A 24616-nucleotide genomic window follows, 5' to 3' on the forward strand; every position below is an offset into this window, starting at 1 on the left:
TGCCTCATCTGTGGGAACCCCAAGGTGGAGAAAGCCCAGGAAAGGTGTTAAAATGCTAGCAGTTTAAGGATGCTGCAAACCTTCTAGTTCATCCTCCCCACTGTGCAGATGGAAAAGTCAAGTCCCAGTGAGATGACTCGTGTGCTAGTTAAAGGCAAGGCAGCTAGTTAGGAGGACAGCTTTCCCAGGCTCAGACAAGTGCTCTGTCTGTTACCCCATCCTGTCCAGTGACATTGAAGAACGAAAGTGCTCACAACATTCAGAATCCAGGATGAAATCCTATGTATCTGCCAATATGGCAGTCTTCTCCCATCAGTCTGCATTTGAGAACTAAGTCCAATCTTTGCATGGCAGACCCTCAAGCAGGGCTGCCTGAGATCACAGAACTCCTAAACTCCAAGGCTCCATTCCCCAAGGTGTTTCATTTAAGGGACCTGCCCTCTAAAATCCCTACTTCTCCCCATGTTTTTCCCATCCTCCCTCACCCTCACAACCGCCAATACTACCATTCTTGCCACCACCAACTCCACCACCATCATCCTCGGGGCCACCCTCCTGCCAACTTCATCACTACCATAACTACTATCACCATCACATCTGAATCCAGTGGCAAACTGACTTAGCTTGCAAAATCAGAACACAGTTCAGGTACTGGGGCATCTTCTCCAAGTGTTTCAAGGATCACATGTGGAAAAGAGACTGGGGTGGATCAAATAGAGTCCCTCCAAAATTCATGTCCACCCAGAATTTCAGAAAGTGACCTTATGTGGAAACAGGGTCTTTACAGATGTAATTAGTTAAGAATTTTGAGACGAAGTCATCCTGGACATAGGGTAAGCCCTAAATCCAATAATGGGTGTCCTTCCAAGAAGAGGACAAACAGACACAGAAAGAAGGTGGCCATGTGCAGATGAAGGCAGAGCCTCGAGTGACGGGTCTGCAAACCAAGAATTGCTGGCCACCAGTGGAAGCCAGGAGAGAGGTATGGGACAGTTTTTCCCACAGAGCCCCCACAGGGAACCAGTCCTGCTGACACCTTGATTTCAGACTTCTGGACTCCTGAACTATAATAGACTATATTTCTATTTCTTCTTCCTTTTTTTTTTTTTTTTTTTCTTTTTGAGACGGACTCTTCCTCGGTCGCCCAGGCCCAGGCTGGAGTGCAGTAGCGCGATCTCCGCTCACTGCAAGCTCTGCCTCCCGGGTTCATGCCATTCTCCTGCCTCAGCCTCCCAAGTAGCTGGGACTACAGGTGTCCGCCACCACGCCCGCCTAATTTTTTGTATTTTTAGTAGAGACGGGGTTTCAGCGTGTTAGCCAGGATGGTCTTGATCTCCTGACCTCGTGATCCTCCCACCTCGACCTCCCAAAGTGCTGGGATTACAGGCATAAGCCACTCCACCTGGCCTACTTCTAGTTCTTAAACCAATCAGTGTGTGGTAATTTGTTACAGCTGTCCCACAAAACTAATACAGAGATCTATCTGGGATAAGCCCAAGGACACCAGTGCCTTGACCTCACCTTTTTTTGGTGACAGCAGAGCCAGAGTCCACATGCAAACTCTATCAATTATGGAGGAGGAAGGCATCACACCCACCCAAACAAGGCAAGTCACCGGCAGAGGCCACGGGGAGTACATCTCTGCCTTAAATGGTCAAATGACACCTGTCTTGAGGTGAGGAATGGGAAGGACAAGGCCACCTGTAAGGAGAAGCAACCCAAAAGTGACACGAGGATTCAAGTTCCTCTGATAAAACACATGATGAAAGTAAGGCCAGGGTTTATACAAGGGCAGGCTCCTGCCTAATAAAATCTGAGCTATTGAGATATGCTTTTCCCCTATGGAAAAGCCCTTTTCCTGGTGTCTGCTTCCATGCCTAGAATTCTCTGCCCTCACTATAGATCATCTGTGGGCCAGGCCTGAGCTATGCCTTTCCCATGAGGTGCCTGATTTAGTCCTTATGTCAATCTTACGACAGGTCCCAGCCACTCTTCCACAGATAAGGAAACCAAGGCTCAGAAATGTTAAGCATCCAAAATCAAACAGCACTATGGAGTGACAAATAGAGAATCCAAATCTTGCCCTTCCTATCCACTGCTCTAACACCTTCATTTGTTACTGTGTCATCTTCTTTCTTTCCATAAGAAAAACACAATTGGAAAAAGAGGAGGATTGAGGGCACCATGAGGAGCAGGTATGTCTTCACCTTTTCTAATTTTGCAGCAAAGATGCAAAAATGACAAGCCAGATCTTCCTGGTGAAAATTTAAAATGGTGCAGCTACTTTGAGAACAGTCTGGCAGCTCCACAAATGATTAAACATAGCGTTACCAGGCTGGGCATGGTGGCTCCCACCTGTAATCCCAGCACTTTGGGAGGCCAAGGCAGGTGGATCACCTGAGGTCAGGAGTTTGAGAACAGCCCAGCCAACATGGCAAAACCCCATCTCTACTAAAACTACAAACGTTAGCTGGGCATGGTGGTGCATGTCTGTAATCCCAGCTACTCAGGAGGCTGAGGCAGGAGAATCACTTGAACCCGGGAGGCGGAGGTTACAGCGAGCCAAGATCGCACCATTGCACTCCAGCCTGGGTGACAAGAGTGAAACTACATCTCAAAAATAAAAAATAAATAAATAAATGAATATAGCATTACCATATGATCCAGCAATTCTGCTCCTTAGTATATGCCCACGATAAATTAAAACCTATGTCCACCCAAAAACTTTTATACAAGTGTTCATGGCAGCAATAGCCAAAAAATGGAACAACCCAAATATCCATCAACAGACAAATGGATAAACAAAATGTGGTACATCCATAAATAGAATATTATTCAAATGTAAAAAGGAATGAGGTACTGACACATGCTGCAGCATGGATGAACCTCGAAAGCATTATGCCAAGTGAAAGCAGCAAGACACAGAACACCACATATCACAGGCTGGGTATCCCTTATCTGAAATGCTTGGAACCAGAAGTGTTCCAGATTTCAAATGTTTTTGGATTTTGGAATATTTGCATTATACTCAATAGTTCAGCATCTCTAATTCAAAAATCCAAAATCTGAAATGCTCCAATGAGCATTTCCCTTGAGCACCATGACAGCACTCAAAACGTTTCAGATTTTTAAGCATTCTGGATTTTGGATTTTCAGATTAGGGATCTTCAACCTGTATTTGATTCCATCCTTATGAAAGTCCATAATAGGGAAATCTGTAGAAACAGGTAAATTAGTGGTTGCACAGAGCTGGGGGACAGGAAGGGAGTGATGGCTAAAGGGTATGTGGTTTCTTTTTGAGGTAATAAAAACGCTCTAAAATTGACTGTGGTGATGGGTGCACATATCTGTAAATATACTAAAATCTATTGAATGGCACCATTTTAAATGAATGAATTATATAGTATTTGAATTATATCTAAATAAAGCTGTCAAAAAAATGACAGGCCAGAGAGATCCCTAAGCCAAGAGTCTGAATGCAAAAATGACTTAAAATAAACCCACGTGTCCAAGAAAGTGTGCCTGCCCACCATTCCCACCGCTTCATCCCTCATCTAATTCCACAGGCCTCAGGTCACCCACAGTTGACCACCGGAAAAAGGTATAACAATATTTGACATTGCTGATTGCTAAAATTAATTTAACTTCAGAGGAAACTAATTACAAATATAACCCCAAATGTTTCTCCAAGCTCTCCCTCGCTGTATATAGCTATTAGCCAGAGAGCACCAGGGTTCAAGCTACAATTTGGCATTCCCTCTAAATAGCCTTAAAATTGGAAGGAAAAAAATAGCCCTTGTCTATATGGAGCTGGAATATAATTTCCACACAATTATACAACATAGGGCACAACGTTACCTCTGATTAAAACAACAGAAACTCACCTACAGGAGAATGTGATCTTGTAATGAAATGATCAGGATGCTTCAGCTGGGGGCTGAGGTTCCCCACCCTCATCTCAGAGCTCTCTACCTGGCTCCCTCCCAGGCTAATTTAAAAAATACTACTTCCTCTTATCCTAGGGAAAAAGCCACAGCCACAGGGGTGACCTGTCCACAGATTAGTATCAGAGAGTAATATCCTAAACAGTAGCACTGAGCCCTATTGGGGACTGGGGGAGGTAACAGACAAAGGTAGAGAGATGAGGGCTGCCTTGGAAAGCACAGGAAATTAAGGATCATGATCCCTGCATCAACCGCTATGGAGCGAGGTGGCTGGCGAGCTGTCATTGGGATCCCAGGCATCCAGGCTGCTCTGCGTCCCCAGGCGGTTTCTCCATCACTCCATCCCTCTGGGAACCCGTGCCCCCCAGTGCTCACCACAGGGCGATTCAGACCCACTATAGGGAAGACCCCCAAAGACTTTCTCAAGTGTTTGAATGATTACCAATACACTGATGCAATTAAAACCCATAATCTTTTACAACAGTGGTATTAAGCAAAATTAAGAAACCTTCACTGTCGTTGAATCTGCGAGGAAGTCATGCATTTCTGCATAACAAAAGAGGCCCCTCTAAAGCCCCAGCATGGGAAAGGCAGTCAAAGCAGATTCTTAATAAACCTCAGAAAGAGGGGGGAAAGAAAGAGCCAGACGGGATGGCGGGGCTGGTATGAACTCAGTCTTTTCCATCTGTGCCTGTCACTCCAGCAGCGGGAGCCCGAGTCGCCCACCCAGGGTGGAATTCTTCTGAAGATGCATAGATGACTCACGGTGAGGGGCAGGGCCCTAGAAATGATGGCATGATGGTCTCAGGGCCCCATGACTAAAGCACAGGCCCAAGGTCATTCTGCCTACAGAAATGATACAAATACAACAATAATAGGAAGTTTGCATTTTCAAGCACATCTATGTCTACTGAGACATGCTAAATAACTGACCCTGGTTTCTCAGACGAGGTTGGGTCAAGTCTCTTAACAGTTCTGAGCCTCACTTTCTCCGTTCTGTAAAACAGGCCTAGGACCCTGGCTGAAATAACACAAGCTGAAACAACAAATGTGAAATTGTAACCCTGAGAACACCATCCACACAAGGGTTCTGTCTCCTCCAGCGCAAACCTTTCTCCCAGCTTCTCCTCCTGGCTGGAATCTCCTCAGTGCCTATTTCCAGGCGAGAAATGCCTGAGGCTCTTCACACCGGCTGTGCTCAGGGTAAAAGAAGCCATACCACGTCCAGGCTGCAGGATTTAGGAACACACAACCTTGGTGATAAGCTCAGAGCTCCCAAATTGCTCTTTTCCCAAAACATTTCTGTTTATCTCGATAGCAACTACCAGGGAAAATGGTTTCTACACAAAAGTTGAGCATCTCAAAGTTCCCTGTAAACAGAAGTAAACAGCCACCCGCTGATCTATCATCTTGGGGAACCTCTGAGTCCTTCACCATGACATGGGAAATATCACAGACAGGCTGAGAAACCATGTTAGTAGGAAGGGCCAAGACTACAGACCCTCGGATACACGACAACTTAAGGAAAACCAAGCTTCTCAGAGGGAAGCCAGACCAAGAGAGGATTTCCAGAGCCCATCCCTCCAGTAAACTGGGAGTCACCTGCCAGTACAAGGCCTGTTCTCATCAGCAACAATCTGACCTGCTCTTCTTAGGAGAGAATGTATAAAAACTTTGCTGGTAGGCAGGTTCTAAAGCCACGTTAACCCCATCCCCCAAACCCTCCAGTTGATTTCATGAAAAGAACAAATGGCGGCCTCAACCCTTAGCCTTGATTACCTTCATTACCATATTTCAGATGTACATGGCAATCAGTTTCTGATGAGCAAGTTTTACCTAATCCACACACTGACACTCCTGTAGTGCAGAGGTTTTCAATTCTGGCTGCACATTCGCATGGCCTTGGTGCAGGGGTGGGGGTCGTTAAAACTTACTGATACCTGGGCCCCACCCTCAGGGATCTCATTAGTTCAAGGCGAGGCCTGGGCATCAGTATTTTTAAACACTCCGCAGAACATTCTAATATGCAGCCAGAGCTCTGTAAGAAGCTGCTTCTGCCATCTAACGGGAAAAATGGCAAGGATGGAGGCCTCAACAAAAGCCAAGTTTTTTGAGACAGGGTCTCACTCTGTCGCCCAGGCCAGAGGCCAGTGGCATGATTATAGCTCTCTGCAGCCTTAACTCCTGAGCTCCAGTAATCCTCCCATCTCAGCCTCCTGAGCAGAAGAGACTACAAGCACACACCACCACATCTGGCTTTTTTTTTTTTTTTTTTTTTTTTTTTCGTAAAGACAGGGTCTGGCTATGTTACCCAGGCTGGTCTCCAGCTCCTGGCTTCAAGTGATCCTCCTGCCTCAGCCTCCCAAAGGGCTGGGATTACAGGATTAAACCACCATGCCCGGCCTTCAGATTCTTTTTCATTAAAACCCTCCCTGAGCACGAGGGGTGAAGAGCCACAGAAGAGGAGAAGGAGCTGGGATTTGAACGAGAAACTGCTGGGCTTGAGTCCTAGGCTGGGTAATTTTAGGCAAACTATGCGTCAAGTGGGGGCAATACCTATATGTCACAGAGCTGCTGTAAGCATCAAATTATTTTACTGCACCTGGCACACAGTAGGTGTTGAAAAAAGGTTTCCCGAGTCCTGAGAAAGACCAAGAGGGTAAGAAAAGAAACGGCAGTGGAGTGTCTCCAGTGGCAAGCCATGTTCATTAATCCACTCTCTCATCAAACCTGTTGTGAGGACCCACTATGTGCCAAGCACTGCATGAGACCTCATCTCTGCTCCAAAGATGCTTACATTCAAGTAAGAGCCTGTGTTATTTCTAGCACAGTAGAGCTGTAAGAGCACAGGGCTGGGCATGACCTGCAGCTTAAAGGTTAGCAGGGGAGAGCCAGGAAGAAAAGGGAGAAGGGCCTATGGAGCCTGTCTGGCAGAAGGACTGTTAGTGGTCCCAAAAGACTGCAGCACAAGACATTGTGGGATGCAAGGAGGATAGGCCAGGCCCAACGGGAAGGCTGAATCTCTGTGGGGTTTAAACAGGAGAGTGACTTTTCAATCCAGCTATTGAAAAGAAGAGCAGGGGGGCCGGGCGCAGTGCCTCACGCCTGTAATCCCAGCACTTTGGGAGGCTGAGGTGGGTGGATCATAAGGTCAAGAGTTCGAGACCAGCCTGGCCAATATGGTGAAACCCTGTCTCTACCAAAAATACAAAAATCAGCTGGGTGTGGTAGCGCATGCCTATGGTCCCAGCTACTTGGGAGGCTGAGGCAGAGGAATTGCTTGAATCTGGGAGGCGGAGGTTGCAGTGAGCTGAGATCGCACCACTGTACTCCAGCCTGGGTGACAGAGTGAGACTCCGTATCAAAAAAAAAAAAAAAAAGAAGAGCAGGGGCCAGGCACCGTAGCTCACACCTGTAATCTCAGCACTCTGGGAGACTGAGGCAGGTGGATCACTTGAGATCAGGAGTTTGAGACCAGCCTGGCCAACACGGTGAAACCCCATGTCTACTAAAAATACAAAAATTAGCCAGGCATGGTGGTGCACATTTGTAATCCCAGCTACTCGGGAGGCTGAGGCATGAGAATCGCTTGAACCCAGGAGGCAGAGGTTGCAGTGAGCCAAGCTGGCGCCATTGCACTCCAGCCTGGGTGACAAAGGGAGACATCTCCAAAAAAGAAAAAACAAGAGCAGGGCCACCGGGTGAGGAGGCTGGGTGATCTTAACACTTAGATGTTGACAAGGAAGTGGAGAAAAAGGCATGAACCAGGAGCAAGACACCTGGACAGCAGTCCTAAGCAACCCACATGCGGGCTGGGATTAGCTCCCCCACCAGCAGGTCCCTTCTTGCCCAGCTATTCTACTGTTCCAGAAACACCCCAGGAGCAGGAGAGCAAGTGGGGGCAGGTGGGGAAGCGATAAGCACATTGCACCCTGGGCACAGTGGTCTTTGGAAACACACTCAGCCATCTGTTAAGTCATAAATTATACCTATCAAGAAAAAAAGTCAAATTCCCCCCAGCACAGATATGCTGATCTGGCCCCTTCCATCCTCCACAAGTAACTTCCTTTGAGGGAAAAGGGGGAAACCCAAAGAAGGGCTTGTAGTAAAAGAGAGAGGCCAAAATCATCATGAGCAAGTCTCTCTGCCTTTTATTGAATATCTCACCCTCTAAAGATGGAAGATGATTTTTCTAAACCCAGGAGGGCCATAGAGGCTGAAAAGAGCACCAGATTTGAAGATTTTGGAATGGGAAGGCCAGGTTCCAATCCCAGTGCCCTGAGCAGGCTGAAAGATAGAGTGGAAAGAGGACAAACTCAGGCAACCCGATCCTGTCATGCATTTTACTAGGTGATCACTACAAGTGACTAAGCTTCTCTAAACTTGTCGCTTCTTCTACAAAATGGGAGTAAAAGAGATAACACACGAAACATGCTCATTTGGAATGGACTGGAATGACAGGTACACAATTAAGTCCCTCTTCCCCCTCCCCACCACCTTCCCTTCCCCACTAGTGACTTCACCTCTGTCTGTTCGTCTGTGAATGGGGATCAAACCTTCCCTGCCTGCTTTATAGGCTAAACAACAGAAGGAAAAGCACTTGGAAAAGTCATGACACACACTCTGTAAATTAAATACTAATTATTATGAATTCTACTACCCTTGATTTCTCAGACACCACCCTGAATCAATCCATCTCCAGCCCATCAACTTCCAATGGTTAGAGATGCTCCAGCAAAAATGATATGCTATCTCAGCACAAGGCAGTGTCTCTATCTGCCTTAACCTAGGTAGCTCCTGTAAAGAGTAACAGACTGTTGCACATTAGGAAGATCACTCTCTATGAGATAAAGCTAGCCATGCCTCGGAGGTAATATTTCTCTGCTGCACCAATATCCTAATCCATCCGTGCTCTCCACATGCCAGGAACATATTTCTATAAATCCTCACATAAAAGAAAACTTATTTTCCAGAGGGATAAACAGAAGAGAAAAGGAAACAACAGTCGCAGCAAAAATATCACCAATCAAACAGAACTCAGTCCGCCAGGAACTTTACTAAATGTGTAGTGTTACAGATGTTTCATAGCCATGATGTCTGTTCTATTTAAAACGCTTGCACTAGGCCAACCAAACAATGAAAAAGAAAAAAGGAAAAGATATATTCCCCAATGCACCCAACCCAGCTAACTGGTCTGGGCTGGCTGTTTATTGAGGCAAAGAGGCAACTGGGGACCTGTAGCTGTCGGCCAGAACATGGAGGGCTCATTTTGTAGTTCACCCTGGAGGGCTGTCAAATCAGACACATGGCCCAGCAAATGCCATGTGGCTGTCTCTGAAGGGCACTTCTGCCTGGAAGCCCAGGGTCTTCTAAGGGGAAATTGCCCTGCACCTGGCAAGCACTTAACAAAATCTGGTTCCCTTCCCTCTAGGAAGAAAAATCTGTACTGTTAAACCTCATTTGTCCAACAACACTTAATCATTCCCTCCACAAACATTTGTTGAGTGTCTGCCACATACAAGGTACTGGGCTAGGGACTCATAGTCAAATCAGCTGCCATCAGGATGCCCCTCAGAAAGTGTGCTTCATAAGGGAGGGCTGTGGTCAATGCACCCTCCAGCATGGAAGCCTCAGAAGGGAGGGCCGTGGTCAATGCACCCTCCAGCATGGAAGCTTCAGAAGGGAGGGCCACGGTCAATGTCCCCTCCAGAATGGAAGCTTCAGAAGGGAGGGCCATGGTCAATGTCCCCTCTAGCATGGAAGCTTCAGAAGAGAGGGCCGTGGTCAGTATCCCCTCCAGAATGGAAGCTTCAGAAGGGAGGGCCATGGTCAATGTCCCCTCCAGAATGGAAGCTTCAGAAGGGAGGGTCGTGGTCAATGTCCCCTCCAGAATGGAAGCTTCAGAAGGGAGGGTCGTGGTCAATGTCCCCTCCAGAACAGTAGTTTCAGAAGGGAGGGCTGTGGTCAATATCCCCTCCAGCATGGAAGCTTCAGAAGGGAGGGCCATGGTCAATGCACCCTCCAGAATGGAAGCTTCAGAAGAGTCGTGGTCAATACACCCTCTAGAATGGAAGTTAAGGACTTGCATCTGTTTGGTGCACCCCTGTATTCCTAGTGCCTAAAAGAATGCCTAGCACATGGTACGCATTCAATAAATATGGGTTGGACAAATGCAGGATGAATGTTCCCTGCTCTGAATTACTCTGTGGATATTCTAGGTTCTTGGACACCCTACTTGTTTTCTCTCTTTCCCCTCAGGTAATCCCAAACACTCCTTGCTGCTAAGCTGGGCACAAGCACTAAGAAGATAAAAACCTTTGTTCCTACAAAGAACAGCTGGCCAAAGTTCTGTTCAGCAGCCACTGAGGACCCAAGCAGAAAGTGCCACAATCAGAAGATGATGTTAGAAGATGAAGTTAGAACATCAGAAGATGAAGTTAGATGAAGTCAGACAAACCCTTCCAGGCTACTTGGACACGTACAGCTGGTGATTCGGTAGGGGCATCTTTATATATAAAAAAAGACCATTGGTGAGTCTTAACAAGAAATCAGTCAAAGGGGCAAGTAAAATAGGGAAGGGCCAGAAACCACCAGCATTCATAGATTCTAAGACAATTTCCATTGCCTGTACTACCTACCCCTGATGGATTCCAATCGACATCAACCATTAATGAGCACCTAACAGGCAGTGGGATCCCAAACTGCATGATTTCGTTCTGTGCCTTGAAGATCTCCCAGAGGCCTAACACACACCATGGCATGGGTGTGCAAAAGAGACAGGCATAATAAAATGGTTACCCGAAGCTGCTAAATTTGAGGAACACAACACAGCAACAATAACTATAACACAGAAGTCAGGCCAGTCAGGGAAATATGATGAACTCTGTCAGCAGAGTCAGGGCAGGTTTGAAAGAGGAGATGCTTGGCTAGGGTTTGAAATGATGAGCAGCAGGAGTTTTTTGTTTGTTTGTTTTTGTTTTTTGAGACAGAGTTCTGCTCTTGTTGCCCAGGGTGGGGTGCAATGACACTATCTCAGCTCACTGCAACCTCCAACTCCTGGGTTCAAGTGATTGTCCTGCCTCAGCCTCCCGAGTAGCTGGGATTACAGGCGTGTGCCACCAGGCCTGACTGATTTTTTGTATTTTTAGTAGAGATGGGGTTTCACCATGTTGGCCAGGCTGGTCTCGAATGAGCAGGAGCTTTTCAGGAAGACAAGAGAGAAGGGCAGACAGAATCACAGCAGCATAGAATATCATTGCTTGTTTCAGGCACTAAACTTTTGGATTGTTAGACATCAAGTGAAAATGAGGGTCTGAGGGGAGATGAGGATGGAGACATGAAAAAGGGTTATATCACAAGGAGTCTTGCAGACCACAACAAAGAAGATTGGACTTCATCCTGTAGACAAAGGGTAACCATTTTAAGCTGGGGAATAACATAACCAGCTTTGGGTTTTAGATAGGTTATTCTGTAGAGGATGGATCTGAGAGGTTGAAAATAGAGCCTATAAGGACAGTTAGGAGCTTATCATAATAGTTCAAGATGAAGGGACCCCGAACTAAAGCAAGAATCATTTGCATAACAAAGAGGGAAAAGATTTAAAAGAGTGTAGGAGACAAAATTATCAGGATTGGGTAAATGGCCAAAGGCAGAAAGGAGGGAGAGGGAGGGGTCTTGAGTTTACTGGGTGGCTGATGGCGGTGTCACCAATTGAGATAGGCGATGCAGAAGCAGCAGGCTTGCAGAGGAAAGATAAATGTGTTCCCTTGGAGTATGTTAAATTTTCAGTGTCTATAGGACAATCTGTGTATCTGCTCTGGAACTCAAGAGAAAGATCAGACTAAATTCACCAATGTCTAGTGGCCACTGAAATCATGGGAGTGGATGCGATGATGGGGTAGAGTAAAAGCAAGGACAAGAGCAGTTTCAGGAGTAAGCCAGCATCTTTTGGAAACCCAAAGCACCACCCCACTGAACTACGGGAGGAGCAAGAAAAACCGCTTTGCCAATTGTGGCACATCGTTCCTTGGTCTCTGTCCCTCCCCTTGAGTCTGAGGGAGCTTCTGACTACTTCAACCAACAGAGGACAGCAGAAGGGATGAACATGAATTTCAATGCTGAGTCATAAAAAGATGCTGCAGCTTCCAGCTTGTTCACTGAACACTTACACTCAGAACCCTGAGCCACCAAGCAAGAAGTCGCACTCCTCTGAAGCCGCCCTATTGTAAGGAAGCCCAACCACATAGACAGACCACATGTAGGAGCTCCATTCTTTGAATCACCCCAGTTCAGGAGCCAAACATATGAGTGAACAAGCCTTCAGATAATTCCAGCCCGTTGCTATCATGTCTCCCCTTGATTTCAAGTCTTCCCACCTGAGGTCCTACACAGGGTGAAAAAGAAACCAGCTGTCCCTGCTATGTCCTATCCAAATTTCTGACCTGAGACTCCAAGAGCATAATAAAATGGTTACCTGAAGCTGCTAAATTTGAAGGTAATTTGTTCCACAGCAACAATAACTATAACACAGAAGTTAGACCATTTCAAATAGAAAGGAAGGGTCAACGGTGTTCAATATCACAAAGATGTTTAGTAGGATGAAGAGTCAGTTTTCAGTTTCACTGGATCCAGATCTCAGCCACATACTTCCCATGATGGATCTGGGTGCTTGCTGGGCCAGCAGTCTATGTGCAGCTATCAGCAAACTCTGAGCTGCCATGTGAGCAACTCTCCCAGACAGGCCCACGGGTGCACCAAGCCGTGGACTGACTTGGCAGTCCCTGGTTAGTTGTAAGTATTCATTGGGGGTAAACCTCACTGCTGATGGCAACTGGCATTGAAAGATTTATCCATAAATATGATAACCACCTCCAAAGCACACCACCATATGCTTGTCATGGTCAACTCTGCCTTTAGAAAGGTAGGAGTCTAAAATGTCAGTTTTTTCTGGGTAGAAATGATTTCTATTTTATTATTTTATTTTTTTAGACGGACTCTTGCTCTGTTGCCCAAGTTGGAGTGCAGTGATGCAATCTTGGCTCACTGCAACCTCCGCCTCCTGGGTTCAAGCGATTCTCCTGCCTCAGCCTCCCAAGTAGCTGGGATGACAGGCACGCACTGCCACGCCTCGCTGATTCTTTTTTATATTTTTAGTAGAGACAGGGTTTCACCACATTGGCCAGGCTGGTCTCGAACTCCTGACCTCAGGTGATCCGCCCACCTCGGCCTCCGAAAATGCTGGGATTAGAGGCATGAGCCACTGCACCCAGCCTAGAAATGGTTTTTATATCTATTATCATTGTAAATGTCAGTAGTTCCAAACAGCCACCTTAAAGCAGGCTGATGGGCTATGTATTTTTAAGAGGCCTTTCTTGCCCTTGCCAAAGGCCCTCTTCCTCTTCCTAGGCAAAATCTGAATTCTTAAAACTCAGGACACATCTAAAACTATGATAATGTTGTATAGTTGTTCTCCAAGTGGCATCTGTGGCTCAGGACAACTCATTTCCTGTCCAGCCATTAAGTCTCTGGGTCTCTGTCCTTGCTGGGAAATGAAGCATTCCTCTCTCTGGCCACAGATCCTGTTTTATAAACCTGCTTGGTCCTCCACCCTGTTCCTGCTGTTCACAGGCCCTTTCTTCCCCAAACTTTCTCTGTGTCCCAAAGCGAATCCAGGGCAAATGAACATGTTCAAACACAGGGACTGAGCCACCTGGGACATAGCAGAGTACTCAGTCTACACAAAGAGATGCCTAGAAATAGAATAAGATCCAATGGTACAATTACCCAAAGGAGAGACCTGATCTTACTAGACTTTTGCTTTCTCAAAATCTCATCGTAAGAAATGTGGCTTAGTTTTAACTGTCCTTTAATAAAAACAATTTCTGAGCAGCTACTTGGAATGAATCCCTATGGGAAGAACAGAAGTAATAACTGGGACCACTGGCCTCATGGTGGAGGGGGTAGTGTTTTCATCAGGGAGGCAGGATATCTGCACAGACATCAAAAACTGCCAGCAGGCTTTTCTAGCCCTTTGTTACCAGATTCCCAACTCACATTGAAGCTTCATCTTCCTGTTCTGTCTACCCTCTATGCTCCAGCCACATGTCTCTGACCATCGCTCACACTTCCACACCCCAGACCTTCATTCAAACGGTTCCCCCACCCAGGAATATCCTCCCACCTGTCTTTACCTCCTATCATGATTCTCAGACCCTCAAGTCTTGGTCCAAATGTCTGTGCTCAAATGTCATCGTCTCTACTAGGCTTTCCTTGACTACCCTATTGAAAACTTCAATTCCACCCACACCTCAGCACTCCCTAGACCTTCTTCCGGCCTCTCATCTTCTAGCACATTCTATAACTTGCTTGTTTTATTTCTCATCTGTCCCCCTCCTACCAGAAAGGAAGCTTTCTGGTCAGGAATTTTGTCTGTTTTGTCCACAGATGTATTCCCAGTACCTGGGCCATTCAGTGACATGCAATAAATATTTGCTGGAGGAATGAATGACCATCCTAAAGCATCTCCCCAACACCCCTCAGTCACATACACTATTCTTTTCTCTACACCTGCACAGGATGTAAACTATTCCTGAATAGTGGCATTTCATTTCATTCTGCTTCCTATTATCACTAAGTATTTACCCATTAGGTTTAAGTTCCTTGAAGGCAGAGACCATGTCTTTTCATCTTTGCATCCCCCCAAAGCACTGGTGGTGCTCAAGTATATAGTCTATTGAATTTAACTTAAAAATCCAATTGCGTGGAAAATAGGCAAAGAATGCACAAGCTCACATGACTCTATACCTAAGTGATTTCTCAAGTCTTTTCTTGTGAGCAGAGCACAGTGCCAGGGCCTCTGAAAATACAAAGATAAGCAAGATGCACACGGAATAGCACCAGCCACACAAGGCTACTGAAGTTAAATTGTAAATTAATTAAAATGAAGTGCCATTAGCAATTCAGTTCATGGTCACCCTAGCCACATTTCAAGTGCTCCATGCCCACGTGCATTAGGATGAGCATTTCCTCTATCACAGAAAGTTCTATAGGACAGCAGTGACACCGACAGTCTTGCCCTCAATATGTAACTTGCTACTGGGGCATACAGGACAGGAACAAGAAGGACCAGGGGAACAATAAGGTAACAGATCCTAAAACAACCAGCAGAGGCCATAGGGCTGGGAGGAGGAAGGGTCACTGCCTTGGGGAGGGAAGAAAGCAGAAGAGGCTTCAAGGAAGGGGAGATATTTGAGATGGCCCATTTAAAAATGGGTGGGTTTGGCCAGGCACGGAGGCTCATGCCTGTAATCCCAGCACTCTGTGAGGCCGAGACAGGCAGATCACTTGAATCCAGGAGTTCAAGACCAGCCTGGGCAACATGGTGAAACCCCATCTCTAAAAAAAATTCAAAAATCAGCCAGGTGTGGTGGTACACCTGTAGTCCCAGCTACTTGGGAGGCTGAGGTGGGAGGATCGTTTGAGTTCAGGAGGTTGAGGCTGCAGTGAGCCATGGTAATGCCACTGCCCTCCAGCCTGGGCAACAGAGTGAGACCCAATCTCAAAATAAAAATTGAAAAGTAAATGGGTGGGGTTTTCTAGGCAAAAGAAAGGGAGGTCAGGTCAAGGAAGAGCCACTGGTGTGGGAGCTGGGGGGTATGTGTAAGATGGGGGTCGGGGGGAGCCAGAATTCCAGGCCAGGACTGCTGTGGACCCCCTGAGAAACTGGATGGGGGAGCACAGACGACCACCAGAGAGAAAGCCAGAAGGATAACTCGATGCCGAGATCTCCATGGGTAACAGGGACATCAGCACACACAGAAGCGAGAGAAGGGACCACCTGGTGGTGTCAGGTATAGGACGAGCCAACTACTTTGGCCTTGGTGCTGGAGGAGTAACAGATGTCCAAATTCAAAGCACCCAGGTGCTCACAAAAACAGAATCCCCCTGCCCTCCTAGACTGTTAGTATCTAGAAGGCAAACCCACATCCACTTGGTTGGTTGGGGGTGGGGTCTGAAGGACTAACCCTTTAGGCCAGCACATTTCACCAAGGAATGTCTCAAGACCTCACTTTGAATAAATCCCAGTGGGCGCTTATAGGCCCCCCAGCTTGTCCCCGCTTCACTCTTCCTGTTAGGAAGCCAGAACGATGGGGGCCTTCCAAGTTTCTAACTTGCTGACAAGCACCGCTCCTAACCAAAATGAAAGTCTGGGCGGCTCTGCCTCAGAAGCCGCCGCTTAGAAACCCAGGGGCACACGCTCCGTTCAAGTTCAGCAGGCCTGCCTTCCACAGTCCCGCCCAGGCCGCCCGCTGAGGGTTAAAGACTTGATTTATGCACACTCTGGGGGCTCAGCATGGACCGATTCCAGACGTGGAACGGGGCCTTAACCAGGTGCTTAAGATGCAGGGCACAACGTGGTTAATGCTATCGTAGGTGGCTCCACAAAGACGAGGGTGCGTTTCAGCAAAACAGCTAATAATGAGAGCGGGAAGAGGGGAGAGGTGGAGAAAGTCATCCTGGCATTGGCTGGGGTTCATCCTCCTCCCACCCCCTAGCACGGGCACCTCTGTGACAACTTGCTTCTATCTCCAATTAGCCTATTTTCAGCAGCCGATACCCAATATGCTAGGCTTTCTATTCAAGAGCCTTTATCTAACATGCACATACTTGGCAGAAAAGAAAAAGGAAAAGAAAAAAAAAAAAAGAAAGAAAGAAAAGAAAGGATTTCTAAAGTGGCCAGACCAAAAAACAAAGAGAAGTTGGGAGGGGTGGGGAGTCACCGTATTCGAGAACAAAGAAAACTCTGGAAACCCCTGGAAGAGCCCTGCCTGCCTCTTCCTATTAAACAATCAAGAGCTGACCGGGTGCTGAACGCGTAGCCACTGAGGAGGGTTAAGAGGGCGAGGGGCCACTCCAGGGGCCCCACTTCTCTCCCCACAGCGTCCAGCAGGCCTCTTATCGCCAGCCTGCAGGACAGTGGGGGCCTCTGCCTGTTTCAAGAGGGGACCGTGGTGAGAGGTAAAAGGGAGGAGAAGCCAATCCGAGAAGTAACTTCCTGATGGCCGACAGCTGACATTCGTAACTGAACACAGGATATGCCAAGAAAGTATCAGGCCTGGCTTTTCTCTCCCTGATAGATGACAAAGCAAAAAAAAAAAAAAAAAAAAAGAAGAAGAAGAAAACGAAAAAACAACCGCGGCCACACACATCTCATAAATCACGACTTTTATCGAAGGCTTCGCCACATAATAGCAACAGTCAAATTGAATAAAGACACCCTTCCATAAAGTACCAGTGAGAGACCACATCTCCCCCAGCCCAGGGTGGGTGGGAGGGAAAACTCAACCCTGACTCAGAGAAGGGTTTGGGGAAAGCAGATCGAGTAGTAGAGAGAGGTGGTGCTTTTTTTTTTTTTTTTTTTTTTTAGGTTTTTCTCAAAACACGGAGATTTGGCAGCCAAGAGAAGTGGGGTGAGCTGAGAGCAGGGCCACACAAAATCAAAACAAATGCATGAGGGAGGATGTCAGGGTTTTGTTCCTGAAGGGTCCGGGGGTGGGTGAGTTTGATGAGGGGATGGACAGTGAAACAACAACTTCCAATGGGTCTGCAAAACACACGCAAAAGAGCAAAAAGGAATGGACCCAGGTAGGCGACTGAACCCCATCAGAGGACTGTAGACCCCAGGCGCAGGCTGACGGCTCACATATAACATAAACTCAGCCACCTAGCACAGGTAGCATTTTGGGCCCATGTCGCTGTGAGAAGAATGCAGCTTCCACTCATTTACTGTCCCTGTCATTCCACATCTGGTGCAGAGTCACAGAGGGGTATTCAGTTTGGGGCAAGGCCTTCCTCATGGGTGGCTGATTCACGCTGGAACCTTCGTGGACCACACTCAAAGCCTGGTATGCCAACACCCCTAAACGTGGGCAAACTAAGAAATTAAGAAAAGAAACAAGAAATGGGCTAGGCATGGTGGCTCATTCCTGTAATCCTAGCACTTTAGGAGGCTGAGGCAGGCGGATCACTTGAGGCCAGGAGTTCGAGACCAGCCTGGCTAATACGGAGAAACCCTGTCTCTACTAAAAATACAAAAACTGGCTGGGCACAGTGGCTAACATCTGTAATCCCAGCACTTTGGGAGGCCAAGGCAGGCAGATCACAAGATCAGAAGTTCGAGACCAGCCTGGCCTCTACTAAAAATACAAAATTTAGCCAGGCATGGAGGTACATGCCTATAATCCCAGCTGCTCAGGAGGCTGAGGCAGGAGAATTGCTTGAATCCGGGAGGCGGAGGCTACAGTGAGCCAAGATTGCATGTGCCATTGCACTCCAGCCTGGGACGTGACAGAGCAAAACTCCGTCTCAAAAAAAAAAAAAGAATGCCCATAATGCCTTCACTTCTGAAGAGGGATGGAGTGAGCAGATGAGAGGTTCTATCTAGTTCTATCCTCCTTCTTGTCTACTACTCATCAAAACAAATTAGCTTTTTTTTTTTTTTTTAAAGTAATGAAGAGCAAGGGGGAACAAATGAATGCATGTCTTTCCAAATTCTGCCATTTGCAGAATCCTGGGAAATATATTTACAGTCAAATATATTTGAAGTCCTTGTCATAAAGATGATGACTTCCATAGGGCAGGTCACTGCCAAGGTGAAGGGGCATGAAGCTCTGAGCACAGGAGGCCTCCCTTCCAAAAACACTTGCTGGACTGAACTGTGGAGAATCCCTGCTCACCCGGGCACGGCCCCAGATTCCCTGTCCTTTCTCCGACACATAATTCCAACTGTGGAGCCAGCCACAATGACACAACATATGAGGTGATGTCACAGGGCAGAAGGTTATCTAAGGAAAGAAGGGGATGCCCTGATTAAAGTCGGAGTTAAAGATTAGCAGACTCGTACCTGAGGGAAGTCAGGCTTGGCTCATTCCTTCCTTCTGAACTGACGACCCCAAGTACCTTAAAAAAGGCACTTGAGAGTCGGGTATGGTGGCTCATGCCTGTGGTCCCAGCACTTTGGGAGGCCGAGGTGGGTGGATCATGAGGTCAGGAGATCGAGACCATCCTGGCTAACACGGTGAAACTCCATCTCTACTAAAAATACAAAAAATTAGCTGGGTGTGGTGACAGGCACCTGTAGTCCCAGCTACTTGGGAGGCTGAGGCAGGAGAATGGTGTGAACCCGGGAGGCGGAGCTTGCAGTGAGCCGAGATCGTGCTACTGCACTCCAGCCTGGGTGACAGAGCGAGACTCCATCTCAGGGGGAAAAAAAAAAGGTACTTGTGGGTCAACGTGAACATGGTCAACCCAGAATGACCATGTTCTTCTCCTTTCCTGGGTCGGGGGTGGGAGGAACCCAGGGGAAGGTGGGACCTTATTGACATGCAGGTCTTGGCAGCAAACGTTGCCCAAAGGCAAAGGGCAGAAATTTTCGATTCCAGAAAGCAACTGAGATGCCACATTTTCCCAAAAGAGGAAGATGCTATTTCTGAAAGGCTAAGGTTGAGCCAATCAGCTGCTCATAAGCAGAAAGCTCTTCAAAGGGGTGAGGAAGACACTGGTGGGCCTCAGAATTTTATTTCTGCTGTCTAACTTTAGGAGAACGGAAAAATCACAACCGAAAACCCAGATCTCCAGTCAATCTAGCAGAAGTTTCTCCAACTCCAGAACATGAAGTCAGGAGAAGTTTCCTGCCGTGCTTGGCCCATTTGACTGTGTGCCTTTCAGGGACTCCCTGCCTAGGAGAGAAGGGATTTGAGCAACGAAAACCAAGTCCAAGTGGACGCACTGAAGGAGAGGGCAATAAATTGGATCCAGACTTGGATGGGGTTCCCAGACCCGCTGCCTGCTGGCTACTTGGCCCTGAGAAAGATTTCATGCCTTTGAGCCTTAGTTTCCTCATCTATGAAATGGGACAATATTTCCAAAGGATTGTATTCCTTTTCTCTAGGGATCAAATCAGATTCTATGTGAACGTGCTTTGTCAACCTGAAAGGGCACTGGAGGTATCAGTCTTGATGACCTGCCAAGCAACTCACCCATCGCTTGTTCAAACATGTGATTTTCCTATCTCAGACATCCTGCAACAGGGTCTGAGAGGAAACTGGAGAGAAGGAACTCTAATCTCACGTTGGCGTCAATAGCCGATCACCTAAAGCAAGATATCTTCTCTCAGGAAGATAAGGGAACCCACATATCATCTAATTAAAGCAAGCAGCTGCACACAAGTTCAAAGGCGGGACAGGCTGACTCAGCCTGCTGTTCCTGGGCGGTCAGAGTGAGCATCAGCTAATGCAGCCTGGGGTGCCTTGGCTACAGGAACAGGCATCTAGCTGTAAGGGCCAGATGCATGAAAGGAGAAGGATGGGGGCGAGGGAGTCTCGTCATCCTTCATCTCTAAATTTATCTCCTATTCACACTCAACACCACTCCCCATTCCCCGAAGCGGTTGTATGTCAGAGTCTTCCAAATACGTTCACTCAGAGTGGCCTCTGTGCCTCCATTCTTGCTGGGCAGGTCTTAAATCCACTGCCTGAAGTCGTTATTGAATTCTTAAGTAGGAGACTGTGATAATGTTACATCGTCATCTTCTCTTCCTCCTCCTCAACTATTCCAAGAAGCTCTGGCTGGCTTCACAGTCCCACTCCCCACCCCGTGAGCCCATGGCTTCCATGCTACCCGGCATACAATCCTCCGTATTCCATCGCCACTTCTACTTGCTCAGAAATTGTTGCCGGGCAAGGCTTCACCCACCTGAATAGGAAAGTAAATGCCTCTGAAGGTAGAACTGCATCTTTGCCTCTTGAGTTTCCTCTCCTCGGCTCCTGGCTCTACACCACAAAGCAGAATGTTTTACAAACAGCCACATGGGAAGTGCGGCTGACCTACTTGACTAGCTAGAGGCCTGGGAAGTTGCTGACCACCGCTTGTCAGAGGCTTAAATTTGCTGATCACTACACTTTGTGCCATCTCTGCTCCATTTCTGACCCTCTAGTGCTCTCTTTCTTCTTCTCCCATAAGTCTGATTTTCAATTTAGTCATGCTGGATGTTTGTGGATAAGCCTCACCATTTAGTAAAGATGCTGCATTAACCCAGGCAAATCTAAACTCAGAGCTGTGTGAACACTAGGCACTCAGCTGCCACACCAACAAGCTGGCAATGACCAGGAAGAGCAAATCATGATGTTCGATCTGTATGGGGAATGTTCAGGGGTGTCCTGAAGTCTCACGAGAGATGCTGAAGAGATGGAAACCAAGATGATTATTCCCATAGCAGGCAAGACTAGTGCTCTGGCTGCCATCTTGCCTAAAGCACATCCCAAATGTCAATTGTACATGGAATAAATGCTAAGTGGTTTCCTGGCTAGATCAAAGATAAGTATTTATTTATTTATTTATTTATTTATTTATTTTTGAGATGAAGTCTCACTGTGCCGCCCAGGCTGGAGTGCAGTGGCATACTCTCAGCTTACTGCAACCTCCGCCTCCTGGGTTCAAGCGATTCGCCTGCCTCAGCCTCCCAAATAGCTGGGATTACAGGTGCTCACCCCCATGCCCGGCTAATTTTTTGTATCATTAGTAGAGATAGAATTTCAGTATGTTGGCCAGGCTGGTCTCGAACTCCTGACCTCAGGTGATCCACCTGCTTCAGCCTCCCAAAGTGCTGGGATTACAGGTGTCAGCCACTGTTCCTGCCAAGCATCTTTTTAAATTTTGGATTTTGAGGGAAATTGTAGGTTCCTCAATAGTATGAGGTAAATAAAACCAGGAAAAGGACAGGAAAAAAAATATTGAAGAAGTTAAAGTTTTAGGGACAAATTTCAGGATACAAGTTCAAGGGCTAGATAGGGAAACTTCAATACTCAAGTTGGAACTGGATTTGAATTGAATTTCAGTCACATTAAGTATAAACTACCACATACCACTTATGCCTAGGGTTGCAAAAATGTAACATGACTTCAAATGATATATCCTAAAAAAACACAATGTAGTGCTGCCACCCTGTTGACACTATGTTTCTGCATATAGCTTCTGCCTTTGTCTGTCTTAAATTCTGGACAATTCTCTAGTTGTCTGGCTGCTTTTTTGTTTTTGTTTGTGCTTCTCTGCCAGTCTACCTTACATGGCCATAACACAGAACTCAAGTCTATTTCTTATCATTTGATCTGTTTACTGAGTAGACATGGTAAATTGGTCCCCATCATCCAGTCCAACCTCTTCCCCATAAACCTTTCTGTTATGCAGGATCTGGAAAATTAAGGATTAATATTCTAGGTTCCCTTGCAGCTAGGTATGAAGGGAAAAGTAGTATATTCTGCACTTTAACTATGTCCCCTGGCAACATGGCCAGGGTGGTGTTTAGTTATTCTGCAGCAATATCCTGTGTCTCTACTGACTAGTCATGGAGAACCTATTTTGCTAGAGATCACAGCAGGACAGTGGCAGCCATGGAGGCCTTCAGATGGGGACAGGGTGGCCGTGGTTCTGAACCTGGCAGCTGTAGCTTCATCCTCCCAATTTGGTGGGGACTTCCAGATGACAGAAGAGACAGCAGCTATTTGAAGACCCAGATCTGCTGCATGGCTCTGAGGGCTGTTCCCAAAAGCACAACCTAGAGCTTTCTGTATATCTCCTGATGATTTCTGGAAGCATTTTAATGCCCTCAAAACAAATTCCTTTCTGCTTAAACCAGATGGGAGTGGATTCAGCTCTCCGCAACTGAAACTAGACTAACACATGGCCTTTGTTCTTGTTTTTAAAAATAGATCAATATCTTCATTTAAAAAGAAAAAAGGGCACAAACTAGAACCTGAAATATTTTCTTCCTAACTGGCTGATTGACCTGGGGTGAGGCAATTACTAATGTTTGTTGGGCCTCAGTTTTCTTATCTGTAAAACGAGAGGGTGAAATTTTATCTCCCAGGATTTTAACACACCTAATATTTGGTGATTTTTTTTTTTTTTTTAGACAGAGTTTCGTGTCACCCAGGCTGGAGGCAGTGACACAATCTCAGCTCACTGCAACCTCCATCTCCTGGGTTCAAGCGTGCATCAGCCTCCCAAGTGACTGGGACTACAGACACACACCACCATGCCCAGCTAATTTTTGTATTTTTTGGTAGAGATAGATATGTCTCTACCACTATGTTGGCCAGGCTGCTCTTGAACTCCTGACCTAAGGTGATCCGCTCACCTTGGTTTCGCAAAGTGCTGGGATTACAGGCGTGAGCCACTGCACCCGGCCATATTTGGTAATTTTAAATCCAGATGCCCTTTACTTTCAGAATTCTGAATTTATTTTTACAATCAATTAATCAATACAATTGATGCCTCTCAGTAGGGGGAAAAAAAAAAAAACCTGTCCTCATTCTCACTGGGGTGGTGGATTTCAAATCACATTCAGAAACACCAGATTGCCAGGTGAGAAAAGTTCGTTTTCAACTGGAGCTGGACGTCTCCTTTGAAGAAACAGGTTCGCAGTGGTAGGAGTGTGTGAATAGGGGCAATGAACAGTACACCCTTTTACAGTTTCTTCTAGAAAGGGGAACACTACTGTTGGTTTCTGTATCATTTATATTTTTTACAGCAGAAGGTATTCATTGGTAATATTGTATAATAAAAGAAACAGAAAATAGGCACAGCTTATTTTCAAATTTCTGTTCATCTGTAACTTTTTTCCTCCAAAAAAAGAAAATATATCAGTATGTTAACCATGAATATTTCTGTGTGGTGGGATCTCAGGTTTCATTTTATTTTTCCTACTTTTTGACATTTTCCAAATTTGCCACATTTGTAAACCCAAGCAGTAAAAAGACAGCAGGAATCTTCCTCATTCTCTCCCCTCTTCCCACATCTGTGGTGGTGGTTTCTTGGAACAGTTACACTGAAAGTTCTGATTCAGAGGAAAACTATTTCCATCTTCAAACTTGGATAAATGTTAACCAAATAAGATACACAGGTGGGTAGGTCAGTGTGTTGAAGATAAGTAGGTAAGTAAACAAATAAACCCGAAAGAGAGAGCTTTGCCAAACTACACTGAAGAGGGCTATTTAAAATAAGAAATTTAGTCCAAGTTGATCCAAGAAACCCCAATCTTTTCATAATTAAGCCTCCCCCTTCAGCACAAATAAAAATATTTACCATAAACACATCATTTTTACAAAAACAGTAATTTTTAAAAAATTAAGTTAATCTCTCGAACTTTTGGTGAGGTTAGAAAATAGTACCATTCTCCTTATGGGGGGGTGCCAATGTAAGATAAAAAAAAATTTTTAAGAGATTATATATAAGTATACATATTATAATTTTTTTGATATTGTAAAGGAGATTATATCTCATATATATATACTCTTTTATATATTTTTAAATATATATTTATATGTAAAATCTCCTTCAAAATATCCACAGCCTTTAACCCCAAAATTCCACTTCTAGGTATGCATACTAAGGAAGTGATCAGAGGTGTTGCTAAGGGGTTATGTACAAGGATATTCCACAATGTTACTTAAAATAATAATAATAAATCATTGACTAGCTAACTATTCAATAACAGGCTTTGGTCAAATACAGTATAATCATAAGTCACAACACCACATAGACAATAAAAACCACGCCATAAAAACAGTGAATGAGGAAAATATGATAAATTTATAAAGGCAGGTTAGCCAATGATT

At 46.0% G+C, this 24616-nt stretch overlaps 1 protein-coding gene and 2 long non-coding RNA genes across 23 annotated transcripts in view; 1 reads left to right on the top strand and 2 right to left on the bottom strand.

Moving 5' to 3' along the window:
• Positions 1–24616, bottom strand: part of MSI2 (musashi RNA binding protein 2) — a 433576-nt gene that overhangs the window by 290383 nt on the left and 118577 nt on the right. The gene's annotated exons all lie outside the window — the stretch shown is intronic.
• LOC144335535 (uncharacterized) lies at positions 6201–16281 on the top strand. Its single transcript, XR_013406464.1, has 2 exons — positions 6201–7101; positions 15426–16281. It is a non-coding gene; the product is annotated as an uncharacterized LOC144335535 (long non-coding RNA).
• LOC144335537 (uncharacterized) lies at positions 12911–23300 on the bottom strand. 2 transcript variants are annotated; one of them, XR_013406466.1, is made up of 2 exons: positions 21491–23300; positions 12911–15238 (listed from the first exon to the last, which is right to left on the bottom strand). It is a non-coding gene; the product is annotated as an uncharacterized LOC144335537 (long non-coding RNA). The 2 variants fall into 2 exon arrangements; XR_013406467.1 differs by having other exon boundaries at positions 12911–15245.

This window comes from Macaca mulatta, chromosome 16, assembly GCF_049350105.2.
Source record: "Macaca mulatta isolate MMU2019108-1 chromosome 16, T2T-MMU8v2.0, whole genome shotgun sequence".
Classification (NCBI taxonomy): domain Eukaryota; kingdom Metazoa; phylum Chordata; class Mammalia; order Primates; family Cercopithecidae; genus Macaca; species Macaca mulatta.